The 7,116-nt window shown below is 41.5% G+C and overlaps 1 protein-coding gene across 1 annotated transcript in view; it reads left to right on the plus strand.

The window, feature by feature from the left end:
• The window catches only part of SERPINI1 (serpin family I member 1), an 84,869-nt gene that overhangs the window by 36,379 nt on the left and 41,374 nt on the right, over positions 1-7,116 (plus strand). The window lies entirely within an intron of this gene.

Genomic DNA, 7,116 nt, shown 5'->3' on the forward strand with positions numbered 1-7,116 from the left:
GTGAAATTTACTAAATGTAGAATATAAATGTCTTAACACATTAACTAAGAAAATGCTGTGAAGGCTATGTTAACCAGTTTGATGACAATATTTCAAATTGTATATAAAATCAGCACATTGTACCCCATGATTGCATTAATGAACACAGTGATGATTTAATAAAAAAATAGAGTGCAAAGTATGCATATTCTTCATTTTTTAAATACATTGATATCCTGTTTTCCCTACACTAATTACCATTTACTAAATAATCTTTCTTAACCCACTGATTTGAAATGCCAAGTTTTATCATATACTAAAGTATATTTCAAACCACCCTATTTTAACTATTGTAGCTTTTTAATGCATATTAGAATGTCATCACCATTCTTTTTTCCTCAAAGTTTTCTTTGCTATTCGTGCTTCTTAGTTTTTCTATATAAACTTTCAAATAGGCTTGTCTAATTTTTTAAAGTTGCTATTTTACTGAAATTGCACTAAATGTGTAATTATATAATTTAGGGAGAACTGACATTTTTGCATTATTAAATACTCTTATCTAAGAATAAAGTACCAATTTCCATTTATCCTAGTCTAGTCCCTCCACTGTCTCATAATTACTATAAATGACATTTACAGATTATTTCGACCAGGATCCAAATAAAGTCTGGGCATTGTAATTTGTAGATATGTCTCTCAAATCCCTTTTGTGCCATCTGTCTCCTGTTTCTCTGGCTCTGCTGCCCTTTATTCCTGCGTTTGTTTGTTGAGGCTGAATCAATTTTCCTGTGGATTTCCCAACCATCTGGAGGCTGCTAATCGGACCCTCCTGGCATGCATGTTAATCTCCCCTTATTTTGGTAAAAACGTGAAATAAATGATGAAGTGCTACAGCCTTTTTTGTACCTCTACTCACTCTGTCAAAGGTCAAAGCAGCACTTTGACTTTTGTACAGATGTTCCTTATTTGTTTTTGAGCGTATTCCTAGGGTTTTAATAATATAACCTCTGTCGGAGGAAATTTAGGAGTATTTATCAAAACTACAACCGCTTATGTCCCTTGACCCAGCCACAATTTAACTTGCAGCAATTCATCCTGCAGTGGTAATTTGCACACCTGTGAAATGATATGTTTCTGAAATTAATCATTATGGCACTAGTTGTAATGGCAAAGTTTACCATAACCTAAATTCCCACTGGTAAGAGACTAGTTAAATAGCTCGGGGCATATCCATATAGTGAAATGCTGTGAAAATACTGATAAAACAATGAGGAAGTTCTTTATGTAATGAACTGGAAATATTCTCCAACATACGTCATTAAATTAAAACATGAGTGTAACCAGTGTGTATAGAATGCATGTTTTTATTTCTGTAAGTAAAAGGTAAAGTCTAGGCTCAGCGCCTGTGGCTCAAGTGGCTAACGCACCAGCCAAATACACCTAAGGTGGTGGGTTTGAATCCAGCCAGGCCTGCCAAACAACAATGATGGCTGCAACCAAAAAATAGGCAGGTGTTATGGCAGGCGCCTGTGTCCCAGCTACTTGGGAGGCTAAGGCAGGAGACTCGCCTGAGCCCAGGAGATGGAGGTTGCTGTGAGCTATGATGCCTTGGCACTCTACCCAGGGGGACAGCTTGAGGCTCTGTCTCAAAAAAAAAAAAAAAAAAGGTAAAGTCTATACACAAGATGCACATAAGGTGTCTCTGGAAGGTAACATTGGTTGGTTCCACCAGGGAAAGTGGCTGACTGGGACACCAGGGAGTGTGGAAAGACCACCCTCACCATCACCATCTCATACTCTTTCAATATTGTACTCAGTGAAGGTTTTACCTACTTAACTTTGGTTTGAAAGTGTAAGTGCTGTAATTAATTAAGTGGTATGTTAAGATACCAACTAATATATTTTACATGCAAAACCTGTTGTACAATTATTTGGTATGTCCAGACATTAAAGCATACCTCACCAAGTAAGCCTGTCTAAGTGCGAGATGGACAGCTTTCAGCATCTTGTTCAGGAATTCCTGCAGGCGGTCGACAGGAGGGGACCAGATGTCCTTTCCATCCCAGGCTGCATGGATGGCATGCATGATAAAATGGTGGGGCCTTTAAAGCCTTCGGACAAAGTTCAGGTCCCTCTTCACTCCTTAATAATCTGCGTGAACACAATAAAGTTCACGCAGTTAAGCTTAATAAGCTTCAGTTTCTTAGCCTACAGAAGAGGTCGCCTCCACCTACCTGCAGACTTGCTGTGACGATTATCGATAATTTATAAGACGGTCCATTAAATTATTTTTCCAGTTCTAGAATTCCATGAATTAATGGTTCCAGGGGAGAAAATTGAGGACAAAGTATATATTTGATGGGAAGAATTTTTCTTTTTATTTTGAAACTTGGACATTTCTAACATACTCCCGAGTTTTATGAACAATTGCCTGGATCTTCTAACTGGCAGCCTCTCCCATGTGGAATCTACTCGCGGTCCTGGAAGGGGGACAGTGGGACGGTATATCCCAGCCTGTCTTGCACAGATCGCAAGTTGAGCTTTTATTATCATTATTTTTCTCCCTGGGATTATAAAACTGCATATTTAAATATAGATCTGTATGTAGGGTCTGTGTCAGAGTGACATCTCTCCCATGCACGGCGGTCGCCCGACATCCAGGCACTCTCTGCACAGCCGGTTATCTGTATTTCTTTTGAAGTAGAGACACCTGTTTCATTTTATTATCATTTACTTATAGACAAGTCTTATCTGCATGAGAGGCTCTGACTCATGTCTTGGGGTCATTAAAATCTCTGAAATTTCTCTGACACAACCGACTTTAACTTTCGATAATACTTAAGACATGTAAGAAACAACATAAGAGCTAAAAAGAAAAAGCCTGCCTTCCCGAGACCCGTCAGTGCTTCCTAGGGAGAGTGGCGCGTCCTGACACCGCGCCGGGGAAGTGAGCGCAGGTGCCAGTACCTCGTGTAAGAGCCCTGAAGTCTCCCTCCGTTCCACCGGTCCGAGACGGGAAAAGCTTTAAGCGGCTGTGTGCGGAGCTTGACGAGGGATATTTGCTGTCAATGAGGACTGCTAAATTGGGATTTAATTCAGAAGAAAATAATTCAATCCATTTCTCTGTGGATCTCAGAAAATCACAGTGGTCAGTTACTAACTGAGTGCTTTGGGGGACATGCAATACCTCCCCAAATTTTTCTTCCCACCTCCCCAGCATTAACAGAGGCCGACTTTCCTGAGGCATCTTTGCACGTGCTCCAGGAGCTGCTCCTGAATTGTGAACATGGTTCTGAAAATGACAAGGAAATGTAACCAGAAGACCCACGAGGTGCCTTTCTGTATCCACTCAAGTTGTCCTGGTTTGTCCCCACTCTCAATACGATTACAAGGTGCCTTCCGGTCAGTGGCAGGGATGAGCAGAACAGGAAAGCGAAGTCTCTTGAGAAACCCCCTTTTACAACACGTGTGGCAGGTTCATTAAAAAGAGTTAACAGCGGGATGTTTTCAGGAACCATTCACACGGCATTAGTCAGTGCCGGAGAAATATTTTTTCACTTTAAGTTTGTGGGAGCTTTAAAAAACAAAGCAGTGAAGTTATTTTTTTGACATATCCTTTCTTACTTTCACTTTCCCCACAGTTTGTAGTACTGAAAAAGACTATTTAAAGTAATGTATGCAACTTAATTTCCCCAGGGCGAAGGAAGTGTGAGCCATAAGTATTTTTGTGATTAAGAAAGAGCCACTTAATTTGGGTTGGCGTCTATATCAGAGAGAATGCCTTCCCTCCGTCAATTTCTAACATTTCTAGAACAAAGTGAAAAGAGTTCTTAAAAGAAACCATAATAAAGCTTTTTTCTAGGTTTCTAAATTAGCATGCATCTTTTAAAACCATCAAAACAATAATATGAAATATAAAGTAGCAAAATAACGGCTTGGCCCACAGCAAATGCTCAGTAGTAGGTTGAAGCATATGAGGTTGGCAATATTTGAACACTTCCACTTAGGGAATTGAAAGTTTCCCAAGATCCAAGTTAATATTAACATCCTTCCTCGTTTACACATAGGTCAAAATCCCAGGACCCTCAGATCTTGGGAACGTTCTAGTTATTCGCCCAGAAAGGAGGTAGCTCCGAATGGCCTCTGCACATAGTGGGACAACATGTACCTGTACCTGGAGACGGCCAGAAGGCCCAGGAGAGTTCAGGGATGTCCTCCCATCCTCACTTGTGATGTGAAATAAAGCCAGAAGTTAATGCTCAAAAGCAAGATAACAACAGCTGTGAGGCTGACGCTGTAGTGGCGAGTGACAGAAAATCCAAAAAGAAAAACATTCCAAAAGAAAAATTTGGTTTGAGCACTCTGATGTGCTTGGTTGGTGGTCCTACAGTGCTGTCCTCTCCTGGGATAGCATTATTTTACAACAGTACATTCACAGTTCTTACTAAACATTATCAAGATAAGTTTAAAACCATCTTTGATCGCCTAGGTCCAGGAGTTAGAGGTTGCTGTGAGCTGTGGGACGCCACGGCACTCTACCAAGGGTGATAAAGTGAGATTCTGTCTCTACAAAAAAAGTCTATGAAAAATTTTTTTCTTTAAATAACTACTCTAAAATTTTTACCACTCTTATAATACTAATAACTACTCTAAAATTTTTACCGCAGCCCTTCCGGATACATCCAAGTGTCACTTGAACTTACGTGAAAGACTGAATGAGCTAAATAATTGGGCAGTGACCTTACTTCTGGGTAGTTGTAGATTTTCAGGGACACGGCCAGTTTTTAAAAGCTTTATTGCACAAACAATGTTTTAATAATAAAAATTTAAAAATCCAAGATTTTTAAAATTCTGAATCAAAAATCGAATATCCCGTTATACAGCGTAGATTTAGCACAAGAAGGAAAGTGTCACGAAGCCAGACTGCTCACGTCCCCTTCCGTCCGTGATCTCTAACCCCCAGCACGAGGTGTGGCACGTAGTTGGCACCTAGTGAATGAACAGAGTGAATGAAATTGCAGGTGTTGTGTTCACCTTTTAGTATTTCTTTAGTTCATTAAACATCTTTTCTGTGCAGGAGATGGTTCTGTGAAAATGTTTGGTTTTCTCTCCTGCAAAGTGAGGAGTCAGACTAGGTGTTTGTGGCAGGAACATTCCAGGGTCTTGTTATCAGACAAGCCCACGGTCTGGGAAAGAGATCAATCAGCAGGGGTTTCTTGAAACATTAATGGGTGAGTTAAGACCATTAGTGCCTGGCTTAGTTCCACAGCCACTCTGGGCCACAGGCGGCCTGATGGATGACGACTTGCTGGCCTCTTTCTGGGACTGTTGGCTGAATTTTATCTTACAGCTCCTGTGTCCCTGGTTTGGGTCTCCTGACAGGAATCCAGAGGAAGTCATTCATTGGCAAGTACAAACTCTACCCAAATGTGCCAAGGAAAATTATTCATTACCATTTTATGGAAAGCCCAAATCACATTCCCCAGGACGGCTGGGGACCTGCCAGATCCCTGGGTTCTGTTGGCATCAATCGGTTTTATTTTCTCCAATAATCACCTCCTTTAACCAAAAGCCTTTGGAATTCCAAATGAAGCCTGTTTATCATTTTAGACCTGAAGAAAGAGAGTTTATTTTTAAATAAAAACGTCGTGGCTGGGTGGTGCCTGTGGCTCAAAGGAGTAGGACACGAGCCCTATATACGGGAGGTGGCAGGTTCAAACCCAGCCCTGGGCAAAAACTGCAAAAAAAAAAAAAAAAAGTTGTAGCTAAGGAAATGTGTTTTGTGGGGTTCATGATGCTAATTGTCCTCTGTTTTTGTTGTAAACACTTGTTTTATGGTTATCTGGTCAAGGGCCAATATTATGAAAAGTCGATCTGTTTCGCTTACTTTTAGTCCTGAACTGTCTAGTCACAAGCCATATGTGCTATTTAAATTAATTAAAAATAAATAAAATTGAAAACCCATTCCCTCTGTTGCACTAGCCGCATGCAGGTGCCGGATGGGCATGAGTGGCCCCTGGTCCCACACTGGGCAATCGCACGTGGGGAACATTCCTGCCATCACGGAAGTTTCTATGGGCTCTTCTTACATTGACAAAGACTCACTCTTTGACCTAATTGGAGCCAGACTCTTCTGAGCCCTCTATATCTAGGCGCTGACCCTAGACTCTGCCCTTGGCCTGATTAGCTCAACTGTGAGCATTGGCTGGGTGAGTTTAGTGAGAATACCCCCCTTTTGATACCTGGTCAGATTCCTCATACCCCATCCTCCATGTGGTATCCCCCTGGCCTGCCTTCCCCAAGAATCCTGCCACTGCAGGAAGGGCAGGAACCCCCTTTCTCCTGCTGTGGCTCCTTAGGGATTTTCTACCCACCCTTTCTCTTGGCTGTCCTCACATCAGAGTCATGCCTGGTCTCTCTGCACTCCTGCAAAGCCTCCATCACAGCAATCCCTCTTGCAATAAGTCTTTTTTGCTGTCTTCAACAAATGTTAAAATTTTATCAGAATTATTTTAACTTTTAAAAGGACATAAAGTAATTGAGTATTATTAACTTTTTATGGCCAAAGATGGAAAAAGGATTGACCAGCAATTTTTTTTTCAATGTCTATTTATTGAGTCCAAACAATTTCACCAAAGGTATTATAGTTGTGAAGTATTCTTGGAGGTTTAGAGCTCCTATCACCTACCTGACAGGTGATGGTTTGGCCCAGGGTGGCTCCTGGGAAAACTCAAATGCTTCTCACGAGCCTTAGGCACTGTCAAACCTTCTCTAAGTCACAGTGCATCTTCATAGCCTTCTCCCAATGCTGACAAATTCAGGCTTAATACAGTGGATATATATCAAAGCACTTTAGAAATTCTGGAGAGCTTCAAAACCAGAGTGTTCAGAAATGACCAAGGGAACACACAGGGCAAAACGCACTAGAATTTCCAGGGCTGGACTTGTGCTGTGGTTTGACTGTGTCCCCCACAGTTTGTGTGTTGACCTTGGCTGCCATCGTGCTGGTGTGAAGAGGCTTTGGCAGGTGCAGGATAGGGAGGTGACTGGGCATCAGCTCTTTGTCTTCACAAGTGGATTGACGCTATTATGTGGGAGTGGGTCGGTTACTGCGGAAGTCTGGCCTCCTCCTCTTCT

The sequence above is a fragment of the Otolemur garnettii genome, unplaced genomic scaffold (genome assembly GCF_000181295.1).
Source record: "Otolemur garnettii isolate 467f Iridium unplaced genomic scaffold, OtoGar3 scaffold00084, whole genome shotgun sequence".
Classification (NCBI taxonomy): domain Eukaryota; kingdom Metazoa; phylum Chordata; class Mammalia; order Primates; family Galagidae; genus Otolemur; species Otolemur garnettii.